The sequence below is a fragment of the Carcharhinus amblyrhynchos genome, chromosome 3 (genome assembly GCF_965287045.1).
Source record: "Carcharhinus amblyrhynchos chromosome 3, sCarAmb.v2.hapA, whole genome shotgun sequence".
Classification (NCBI taxonomy): Eukaryota; Metazoa; Chordata; class Chondrichthyes; order Carcharhiniformes; family Carcharhinidae; genus Carcharhinus; species Carcharhinus amblyrhynchos.
In genome coordinates this window covers 45205635-45217964 of record NC_137326.1, presented here as the reverse complement: position 1 = coordinate 45217964, position 12330 = coordinate 45205635, and the positions used below count along the sequence as shown (strand labels likewise).

The 12330-nt window shown below is 40.5% G+C and overlaps 1 protein-coding gene across 7 annotated transcripts in view; it reads left to right on the top strand.

The window, feature by feature from the left end:
- The window catches only part of LOC145339265 (contactin-4-like), a 2278868-nt gene that overhangs the window by 1972371 nt on the left and 294167 nt on the right, over positions 1–12330 (top strand). The window lies entirely within an intron of this gene.

Genomic DNA, 12330 nt, shown 5'->3' with positions numbered 1-12330 from the left:
AAATTGGATGAATGACAGGCAACAAAGTGTAGTGATGAGCAGTTGCTTTTCAGATTAGAGCAAGGTTTATTGTGGCGTTTTTCAGCAATTGGTGTGAGGATCCCTGGTATTCCTGATATATTTGAGCGATTGAGGCCTTGATGTACAATGCATTCTTTCAAAATTTACAGACGCTATGTGGCATGTCTGTTATAATGATGTAAAGGCTCCAGTCACTCATAAGGGATTGTGCGAACATTGTGCGTTCATTTATTCTAGGTATATGTGAACAAATAAATAAGGACAGAAGTCTGGAAGACAGCAACAGCAGAGTTCCAGGCCGAAATGAAACTAAGGGTGGATCACATGACACACTTTCCTTAAAGTGACAGCATGCTGCTATCTCTTAAAGACATATTACAACAGCCCCTTTTTGAAAGTTTCTTTTTTTAAAAGTCTCTTTATTAGTGTCACCAGTAAGCTTACATTAACACTGCAATGAAATTACTGTGAAAATCCCCTAGTCATCATACTCTGGCACCTGTTCAGATACATGCTGGAAAATTCAGCGTGGCCAATGCACCTAACCAGCCTGTTTGGTTTTAAAGATGCTTTTTCCCCTTCCAGCAAAGTAAAATTATTTAGCATACATGTTCATGTTTAGTTACCATTACATAAGTATAAAAGATAAAGTTGCAATGGTCTTAGATGACCACAGGTTGCTGTCCTCTTTGAGGGGAGATTTGACTGGTTGTGATTTAACCTGAGGATCACCACACCTGAAGTGAGGAGCACGATTGAGAAGACCTTCATGAATAACCTCAGCTAGTATGGGAATTGAACTGTTGCTGTTGGTATTGTTCTACATCGTTTACCAGCTATCCAGCCAAATGAGCTATCCATAGGACTGGTAAATCTCTGAGTCTCTAAAGTGTGGTGGTAATCTACTGATAAGCCCAGATCTTGTGATGGTGACCTTGTCTGGAGGTTCCTTTAATTGCTCACAGTGATCTATGGAATTGTAATTCTTGGATGTTGTTCTGGTTGCATTTGGGTTCTAGTCCTCGATGCAATAGAGCTGTACAGAAGTTGAGCATCTGGAATAGATTTGATTTGACCTTGGTTATGCCTCACTGTTGAGCTTTTGTGTGTAATAACTTCAGGGGATTTTTACAGTAACTTCGTTGCAGTATTAATGTAAGCCTATTTGTGACTAATAAATAAACCTTTTAACTTTAACATTGAACTTTAGTTCTGAACAAATCCATGTTGGCTTAGCTGGTTGCCACCTGCATTCTAAATGAATTATCTCAATTGCAAATTTGGCAGTCTGTACCAGAATTTTTACCATGCCTGCTGGTTGTCTTATCTTGCAGTTTTAAAAGTTTTTCTCAAGTTTTTCAGCGAGAAGAATGGGCAAAAATAGGTAAACACTGGTCCCAGACTCTGCTGGTGATGCAATAGTGCCTCTCAGATGTAATATTGCAAGGTTAGATTTTGTTTGATCTGTCTATTTTCCAGAATTAGGGATTTCACTATGTGAATCATTCATTCAACAAGGCTGTTAGATCTGGGATGATGAGAAGAAAATATAATTGATCTTCCACTTCTCTCACAGATCCTGAAATGTCTTACCATAAATTGCAGACCATTATCAATAATGGTCTCCCTAGGCATATCAAGTAAACTGAAAATAATATTTAAGAGTGTGCATGACAGTTCTGCTTGGCACATTGTGCAGTTGTAAAATAATGATGTGCTTTGTAAAGTAATCAGTGATGGCGATGAAATCAATGTCATAGACTTAAAAGAAATGGAATGTGATTTTAGACCAAGGATGGGTAGGAACTTCATTTAGAATTCATGCTTCTTTGTGCGGACTTGGCATATGCTCTTGATACACCTCACACTTCTTGACATAAAAACATAAGAACATAAGAAATAGGAGCAGGAGTAGGCCATCTAGCCCTTCGAGCCTGCCCCGCCATTCAATAAGATCATGGCTGATCTGAAGTGCCCAGTTCATCCTGTAAGGGCAAAATGGTCTCAGGTATCTGTGGATATAGTGAATTGAATCAGGCCACTCATCAATAACGTTTTTCTACAGTACTCATAGTGTAGAATCTTTTGTTAATTTCTTCTCATAGTTGTGTTGTGTTGCGCAAAATGAGTCAAATCAATGGATGGCCTTGCAAGTGTAATGCTGCAGCTCCCTTGAAACTGCCAATTTTGTCAAAATATTCTGTCCATGTTGCAGAGCATCTGTGACACCTAGGAGGATTGATTGAATTTGCTGTCTAGGACAATGGACTCGGAATTAGTGAATCATTGTACGCTGAGAGTTTTTGCAGTAGTAGCTTTCACGATGGTCTTCCATGCCTCTGCATGTATATCTTTTAGAATTTGCAAAGGAAGCATGTTGCCAATTGACCCTGTGTCAATCTTGGCCAAATATGAATAGTTATCAATTTTCTTAGGACAGATAATTTGAATCTTTGCAAATGCTTCAGATGGTCTGATGATAGCTATGTTTTCCATGAGATTAGCAGTGTGAAACATGTTCACCACTCGTCGTCTCTTCACACATATCATTGTCATTTTCTGCTCCTCAATCACCTTATGTATATTTTCTCAATAGGATACTGGATGCTTGAAAGTAAGTGTTGTGTGTGTATAGTCTGTTTGGATCAGATACAGTAAGAAAGCTCACAACATCAGATTAAAATGCAATTTGGACTGTAGTTTATTTGGTTTATTTGGAATCATGAACTTTCGGAGTGCTGCTCCTTCATCAGGTGAGCAGAGGTAGGTTCACAGACACGGCATGTGTAGGCAAAGACACAATTGCAAGATAATTACAGATTGGAATGTGAAGAATGGTTGGAGTGCGAGTATTTACAGGCAGAAACAGTGTGAGTGGAGAGAGGGATAATCATGGATTAAAGAGGTGTGAATTGTCTCAAACCAGGACAGTTAGTAGGATTTTGCAAACCCAAGCAGTAGGGTAGGGGTTACTTGTAATGCGACATGTTTGGATTAGTGCGTGGCTCTTAGTAGCTGCATTAGCCATAACTCTAGTGCACTGCTGATGCCAATGGACTTTTCTGCTGCATGCCTTGCAGTATTGATGAAAAGATGGGCATTTCTTTTGTATATGCAGAAGGCCACACCTTGTATATGTCATGCTTGGCTTGGGTGTTCTAGTAAGTGCAACAACAATTGGGGTAGTACATAGGACCTGTAAGCTTTATTGACATGCAAGGGTCACTTCATATGTCCATCCCTGAATAGTTCTTCAATGTTACGTATTTTGGGTGTGTCTAACAGATCTTTCCAGAATGCTACCATTGGAGTAGATATGATTTGCAAATGAACAATTCTGTCTGCCAGTTCTGTGTTCAAAAAATCACAGTGCATACCCCTTTCTCTGCATTTACTGACGAAGTGGCCTATGGATTCTGTAGGCTCTTGTCGAAATGATATGAACTCTCATTGATAAATGCAAAAGTTTACCCTGATACTAAACCAATCTTCCAATGTAATCCATATATTTTGGGGATTCTTTAGCTCTTCTTCTGCTAATCCTGACATGCTCAGCCTGTGTAGATCTTTTTCCCAATTGCTCGATGAGTTTCTATGGCTCATTTGGCTGATTCAGACATGCCTGAATCAACAAATCATAGCTCTACACACTGTTTAATCATTTTGAATCCAGAAAGATCAACTGCATCCCAATTCAACCTAGGAATTTTGTGGACATTTTGACAATATTCCTTTGACCTTCCTTCCTATAATACCTGAATTGAGTGTTGCCATATCCACTTTTGTGCACGTTTCCAAGATTCTGTTATAATTACAATCTTCTCTGACCTGATTTTTAAACATTTGTTTGACTCTCCCTCACCCACTGTCAGTCTGGCCCGCACTGTAGTCACTCACCTTGCCTGACTAAGCCAGTCTGGTGCTGGTCCTCTTGACACGCTATCCTATTCACCACAAGGAATCCATCTGCTTATTAGCTTTTCATTTGAGCACTACCTCAGCACTGTGTTTTTAAAGTTTTTCTGAGCATCATCACTCTGTTCAGTCAAAACTCTCTGATGCTGTGCCTCCATTGCTTTCTGACTGGAATATCAAGGGTCATCTCATGCCACGTAGGTTGATCTAAAATTGGTTACCATGTTGTACCTGTACAGGATCTTGCTACCGGTCTAAGCATTATGTTGTTTCGAAGGAACCATTGCTGCTCACCATGTGTGTGTTACAATGATATAAAGGCACCAACCACTCATAAGGGATTGTGCAAACAAATTGTTGGTTCATTTATTAATTCTAAGCATATTTGGACATATATGCATGGATATAAAGCTTGAAAGCATAAGAGCTGTGTGTGTGCGTTCTCTGCAGGCTGAAGTGAAACTAAAGCTGGATTACATGACACACTTCCCTTAAAGTGATGACATGCTGTTATCCCTTAAAGGCATATTACAACACGTCAAAACTTGGAAGAATTGTGAACTGTGAGGAGGATATAGTAGAACTTCAGAAGGACATGGCCAAATTGGAACAGGTGGGCAAATGGCAGATGAAATTTGATTTAAAGAAGTGTGAAGTGATTCATTTGGGGAAGAGTGCAAATAATGTGTACAATTCTATAGGAAGGGCAGGAATATAGAGACCTGATTGTGTATGTGCATGAATCGTTGAAGGTGACAGGACTGGTTGAGAGAGCATTTAAGCGTATGACATGGCTTTAACAATAAGGGAATAGAGTACAAAAGCAAGAAAGGTTTGTCAAACCTGCACAAAACACTGGTTCACCTCCATTGGAGCATCGCACTCCAACTTGAACTCCACACTTTAGGAAGAAGGTGAATGCATTAGGAAGGGTACAGAAAAGATACAATACGATTGTTCAAAGGATGAGGAACTTTAGTTACATGGATAGATTGGAGTTATTGGTACAGGTCTCCTTTGAGAAGAGAAGACTGAGATGATATTTGAGCTGTTCAAGTAACAGGTCTGGACAGAGTAGCTAGGGAAAGACTGTTCCCATTCATAAAAGCATCTAGAACCAGAGGGCACAGATTTAAAGTAATTGACAAAAGAAGCAATGGTGACAAGCTGGAAAACTTTTTCACGTAGTGAGTGGTTCAGATCTGGAATGGACTGCCTGGGGTTGTGATGGAGATGGAGTCAACTGGGGCTTCCCAAAGGGGATTGGATCATTAACTGACAAGAGAAGATTTGCAGAGCTAGTTTGGGGCTGTGTGGGGGAGGCGGAGTAGACAGGAAGTGACTTGATTGTTCAGAGCAGAGGGCCATATCTGTGATGCAAACTTTCTATGATTCTGCAAGAGTTGAGAAAGGAATATTGGGCTGGAGGAGCTTCTGGAAGGAGGTAAGGAAGGATTTATCAATGAAGATGAGGATTTTTAATGCATTACACGCGGGAATCGTGTCAGAAATAATGGGATGACAATGGGTGAATCTGATTGTTGGTTAAGACATATATAGCAGAGTTTAGACATTGGAGTTTATGGACGGAGGATAATGGGAGACTGACACAGAGCATTGCACCAGCGCAGCCTTGAAGGCCAAGCAATATGGCACTGAGGTGAGGGCAAAGATGTGAGGTGAAAGTCAGTGGCCTTGGTAACAGATTGGATGTGAATTTTAAAGTTCATGTCTTGTTCTGAGTTTACAGATTGCTTAGTTCAGCCTTAGAAAAGGGAATGGTTTAGAGGCGATGGTAACAAAAAGAGTTGTGACTGAATGCACTAGTTTCAATCTTCACATTATTTTCCAGAGCCACTCAATTCCCTGCATACCAACCCAGAATTGTTTCTGTCCCTTCCAAAAGCATTGTGAAACGCTGCACAACATAGCCACTATAACTCCTCTGTTTACATATATTGACATATATAACGATAGCTCTGGAGCTGATTAATCATGTGCAGGCTATTTTAGTTTGCATGGAGACAAAATGATTAATAAGTAGATTTTTCAAGTTGAACTTTTAAATTATGTTTTACAAGTTTTTTCAAACTATTTCATCTTCTACCTTCACTCCATTGTGGGCGGCAGGGTGGTTAGCACTACTGCCTCACAGCGCTGGAGACCCCTGTCACTGTTTGTGTGGAGTTTGCATGTTCTTCCTCTGTCTGTGGGGTTTCCTCCAGGTGCTCTGTTTCCTCCCGCAGTCCAAAGATGTGTGGGTTAGGTTGATAGGCCATGATAAATTGTCCCTTAGTGTCAATGAGATTAGCAGGGCAAATATGTGAAGTTACGGGGATATGGCTTGGGTGGGAATGTGGTTGGTTCAAACCACAATGAATGGCCTCCTTTTGCACTGCAGTGATTTCTATGATTCTATTTGTATGTCTCAATCTTACTGTATGTAGAAGAAAAAGTGATTTTATTTAGTCCTTTTAATTTCTTATTGGTGGGGAGTGGGGGAATGGGTGGAGGGGAGGGTGCGGTCGGGGACTTGGGATCAGTGAAGATGTGATTGGCAGCTTGAACAGCATGATAATATCCCTTCTGCTTGAAAGTGTGATTCCCTGGAATAGAATGCTGAAATTAGCTAAAGCCACTGTATAGTGATAGAGGTGAAATTCTCACCAAAGAGATCACTAGTCTCTCAGCAAGGTGTACTTTGTGGTCAGTGGTGACCTTGCTTTCCCATTGACTGTAGATTCCAGTTCATTCTTTCTTGCTGCACTCTCTGTGCTTATTTCCATTAGTTATGTTCCTAGTCAAATCCTGTAATGGCATTTGGCTTCAGAGGTCACTAGGGAAACAGCTGGCTTTTAAGACCTAGATGTTCAACTTTAGGCTTGCCTGGAGGGTCAAAGTGTTGGAAAGTACAACCCTTTGTCAAAGCTATGTAGTGTAGTCCTTGGGAATTATTTGATAAACGTTGCAATATGTAACCTTCAGTGCTTGTGGAGATCTTTCAACTCAAAGCTTAAAGTTGTCACCACATAGCTGTTGCTCATGGTTGAACGAGGACTTAATCATACATTAGTGTTATAACCGGAGCACAGCACATAGAACCATCCTTCATTTATAAGTTTCTTTAACAGCTGACAGCTGAAAGAATGCTTTCATCTCACCATGCCTAGGAGTGAGATGCCTATTATTTATCCAGTGAGAACTCCGCTTCTGTCATTGAATCAAACCAGTGTTGCTTCAGGAAATAATAAATCCACAAGGAGTAGAGCAAGTTAAATATTAGTGTAAGATTTAAGATGTATTGAGAATTGGGTTCTCTCCTCATCCTGATCATGGCTGTACGCTGCGAGATCTTGTCAAAAGTCAGTCAGATTGCAACTCAGTCTGTATTTGTAATGAGTGCGTCAGTGCACGTGCTGTCACTGAAGAAGTGGTGGCAATCAGCACATGCAGCATGTTGATCCAATTTTAAAAAATATCATGAGAGATTTCACGACTGAAAGCTGCAAGAGTTCTGTTGCTGATGCGTAGGTGTGTATATTTTTAGAATACAAACAGAAAGTGCTGGAAATATTCAGCAGGTCTGGCAGCATCCATAGAGAAAGAAATGAAGTTAATGTTTTGGGTTGACTATGACCGTACTGTGCTGCAGAAGAGTCATATTTGCTTTGCACCCCTAACTCAGTTTGTCTCTCCATAGATTCTGCCAGATCTGCTGAGTATTTCCAGCCCTTTCAGTTTTTACTTCAGATTTCCAATATCTGAAGTATTTACCCGAATACTTTATACGCATTAGACGCGCAAGATGATTGATTTTACCCTTGCTGACTGGACATTACATTTCAAAAAGGCTCCAACCAAACTGAACACAAAACAAAATACTTTTGATGTTGGAAATTGGAAATAAAAACAGAAAATGCTACAAATACTGAACTGGTCAGGCAGCAACTATGGAGAGAGAAACAGGATTAACTTTTCAGATTAGTGACCTTTCATCGGAACTGGTAAAAGTGTGAAATATAGCAAAGTTTGAAGGAGGGGAGGGGAGGAAAGAACAAAAAGGAAGATCTGTGATAAAGTGGAACGGCAAGAGAGATCAAATAACAAAAGGGATGATGGTGCAATAAAAAGACAAGAGAAACAGGACGTGTGAAGAAACAATAAATGGATCATGAGGAGGTGTAAATGGAAACATCAGAATGATTATCAAAAGTTGTTGTCTGAAGAAATAGGAGCTGTCATTATGATTTGAGATTGTTGAACATAATGTTAGTCCATAATGTTCTTTCCTTCCATTCCTCAACTTCAGCATCTCCATTTCTGGGGATAGGCTCTCAGTCAATGTCTATTATAAATCTACCAATCCCCACAGCCCACAGTTAGCTTGATGATACTTCCTTGAACCCAACTTGCGGCAAGAACTCTATTCCATTCTCCCAATTCTTTCCATACAAGGTTTTTCAATGTGTCACCTCTTCTTCAGCCGAGGATATGCCTCGAATATGGTTGACAGGACATGGCCATATGTATGGCATTTTGTGCATTTTTTTCTCTCATCTTTTCTGCTTCCTAAAACCATGATAGATCTCCCCTTGTCCAAATTTTCCATCCCACCATCCCCCACAATCAACAGGTCATCTTCTACCATTGCTACCACCACCAAACCTAACTTCCGTTCCTCTCTCCTTTCAGCAGTCTGTTCCCTCCACAACACCCTGCTCCATCCACTCTTTCATCACCTCCAACATCACCTGCCTTTCCCATGGCAACTTCCTGCAAGAGTTTCTGCCCTTTTACCGTCCCACCATCCAGACCTCCAGACATTCCTTCCATGTGAAATAGCACTTATGCTTCTTTTGATTTAGTTTACTGTATTCACGACTCACAATACAATCTCCTCTACGAAAGGGAGACCAGACGCAGATTGGGTGATTGCTTTTCAGAATTCCTCCATTCAGCCTTCAGTCATCCCGTCATCTGTCATTTTGATCGATATTTTAATTCTCGCCCCCCGCCATTCCCTTAGCTCTCTAATCCCTGCCTCTTATACTGTTCAACAAAGCTCAACATAAGCTCAAGGAACAGCATCTTGAACACTTTATAGTCATCTGGAATCAACAATTTCACCTCATCACTTCAGTCCCTATTGGGCCATGACAGATGGCAGCTATTGGTAATGATTCTGCTATTGCAATTCATTTCTGTTTCCTCTCTTGTCCTGCCATCATTTATTTTTGTCTTGTTTCTTGCATTAGTTGTGTCAGTCACTCTCTCCTGCTTTCCATCCCATCAGAGAACTTCCCTTTTTGTTCTTCCCCTGCTCCCTCTCCTTCCTGGTGGCAGAGTAGTTAGCACTGCTGCCTTACAGTGCCAGGGACATAGTTTTGATTCCTGGCTTGGGTCACTGTCTGTGTGGAGTTTGCACACTCTCTCCATGTCTGCATGGGTTTCCTCTGGGTGCTCCGGTTTCCTCCCACAGTCTGAAAGACATTCTGATTAGGTGCATTGGCCATGTTAAATTCTCCCTCTATGTACTTAAACAGGCGCCGGAGTGCAGCGACCAGGGGATTTTCACAGTAACTTCATTGCAGTGTAATGTAAGCCTACTTGTGGCACTAATAAATAAACTTTAAACTTTTCCCTGTTTTGATTTTTTTAAATCAGTGTCATCGAATCCCTACGGTACAGAAGAAGGCCATTCGGCCCATCGGGTCTGATGGAGCATCTCACCCAGACTCTCCCCTCCATCTGATCATTGTAACCCTATGCATTTACCCTGCTAATCTTTCTAACCTATACATCTTTGGACAATAAGGGCACTTTAGCATGGCCAATCCACCTAACCTGCACGTCTTTGAAGTGTGGGTGGAAACCCATGCACCCAGAGGAAACCCATGCAGATACAGGGAGAAAGTGCAAACTCCACACAGACAGCGCTGGAAGTGAACCTGGGCCCTTGACGCAATGAGGTAACAGTACTAACCACTGTGCCATCATGTTGCATGTGAAGTGGCAGTTTATTTTCTGCACATTTGATTTACATCCAAAAAAGACAAAGGGCAGATATTTGCTTCTAACTTCCACCCCTAGCTTGCTGTAATATGGTACGTTTCTGACTCCACTTGCCTTCACTGACATCTCTATCTCCATTTTTGGGAATAGGCTCGCAGGCAAAATCCACTATTGTGCCAAATATATCTGAGTCGCAAAGTTCCAAGTTCAAGTCCCAGTCCAGGAATTGAGCACAAAATAAAATCAAGGCTTCCATTCCAAGGTGTGCTATATTGTTGGATGCCCTTTTTTTAAATTAGATGTTAAAAAGTGAACTCCCATCGGTCCTTGGATGCAAAATAACATATGACACTATTTCAAAAAAGAATATTCAAGTTATCCTGATGTACTGGCCAATATTTATCCCCCAATCAGCATCACAAAAAACAGAATATTGAGTCATGATTACATTGCTTTTTGTGGAGATTTGCTGAGTATGGATTGGCTTCTATGTCTCCTGCATTACAACGATAACTACACTTTGAGTGTACTTCATTGCATCATGATAATCACTATATGAATGCAAGCCCTTTTTTCTGTTTTCTTTATTGTAAGACCACTGACTTCCATAGCTATCCGACCCCACTTTCTGTGAGAAGCCTATGCCATTCTTTCAGATTCTCTATTTCTGTTGCGTCTATTAAGTCGATGCCACCTTCAAACGAACAATTTCCAATATGTCCTTTTTTTCCTTTCAAGGATGTTAACTGCCCGTTGTAGTTGACAGGATCTTTGACCATTTCTGTTGCATTTCCTGTACTTCCATTCTTCCCTCTTCACCTCCACCCCAGAATCACAGTAGGGTTTCTTTGTCCTTACCTTACACTCCACCAACCTCCACGTTGCAGCGATCACCCTCTGCCATTTCTGTCACTTCCAACCTGATGGCCCCATCATACACACCTTCCTCTTCCCTCCCCTTTCAGCATGCCAAAGACTTTGTTCCATCCACAACTCCCTGTTCAACTCCTCAATGACCTCCAACACCCTTTCCCTTCTCATGGTACCTCCCCCATCCAAGCACAGGAGATGCAACAGTTGCTCTTTTATCATCTCTCTTATCACACTCAAGGGCCCCAAACACTCCTTCCAGTTGAAACAATGATGCATTAGCAGTTCTTTCCATTCAGCTGCTCACCACTTTATCTAACACATCCATTCAATTTGCTACTGTCACCTTGAGCTTACTGTCACTTAATATTTTAATTTGTGCCCCCCTTCTTCCCTGAGCTTCTGTCCACTGCCATCTTCACTGTTTCAATGAAGCCCAATGTAACAACAGTTTGTATTTCAATTTTGCATACGTAGCCTTCCAAAATCAATATTAAGTTCAAAAATTTCAAATCGTAGCCTCTGCCCCCTTTACTTTGTGGTGATAATACTACTTTTAATTCCTTTTACACCTTCTCTAGACCCATCTTTTACTCCTTATCCTATTTCCTTGTATCTTATTTTATTTTGTATTTTCAAGTTACATGACTACCATCCTATCACAAACCTTCCTTTTCGTTCTTCCCCTGTCTCTTATCTGTGTTCCTATATTTGCTTTAAAAACAGTTTACAAATATTAATGTTTTCCAACACCAACGAAATGTCATCGACCTGAAACACTCCACTAATGCTGTCCAAATTGCTTAGTATTTCCAACATTTTCTATTTTGACTTTATTCACAGCATTTTGTTTCTAGGTAAATACCAAAGGTTTTGTTCTGTGAACTGATGAACACTGACAATTGACTTTTCATTGTCACTGCTTGTTTCACCAGCGATGATTACAAACCATCAACGCAGTTCCATTTTCACCTCTTCCTTTGCTGATCTTCTGCATTCAAAAACAGTAACCTAATCAGGAGGGAAATATACAAGTTAAACTGCAGAGACTTAACAATCAAAAGAAAACTTTCCTACTTAACAATAATTGTGCAACATCCCACAACCACTTCTTCAAAAGTCTCAAGAAGTTCCAATAGTTAACAAGGATGAAAGAATTGGCAGTGAATTTGATTGATCTTCCAATCACTCTTCTTGCCAACTTATCTTGTGCATGGCTACCTCAGAGTACTTGGGAATTCAGAATCAAATTGGTGAAATCTGAAATAAATTGTGCAGTTGAAATGGACTTGATTCTGTTTTTCTTTTATGCTCACAGCAAACTTTAGCTTTGATCTATGGTACAAGGAAAATGCTTCAGCATATAAAACTCATCTGTTTTGTTTAGATGCTTTGTAGTTTCACTGAGGTTTAGCAATTGGCCACTGTAGAGGCAGCAGATACATTAAAATGAAATCAGTTGTGGCAGCGTAAACAGGGAAGAAAATATTTTCATTAAAAAAATAATTCTAT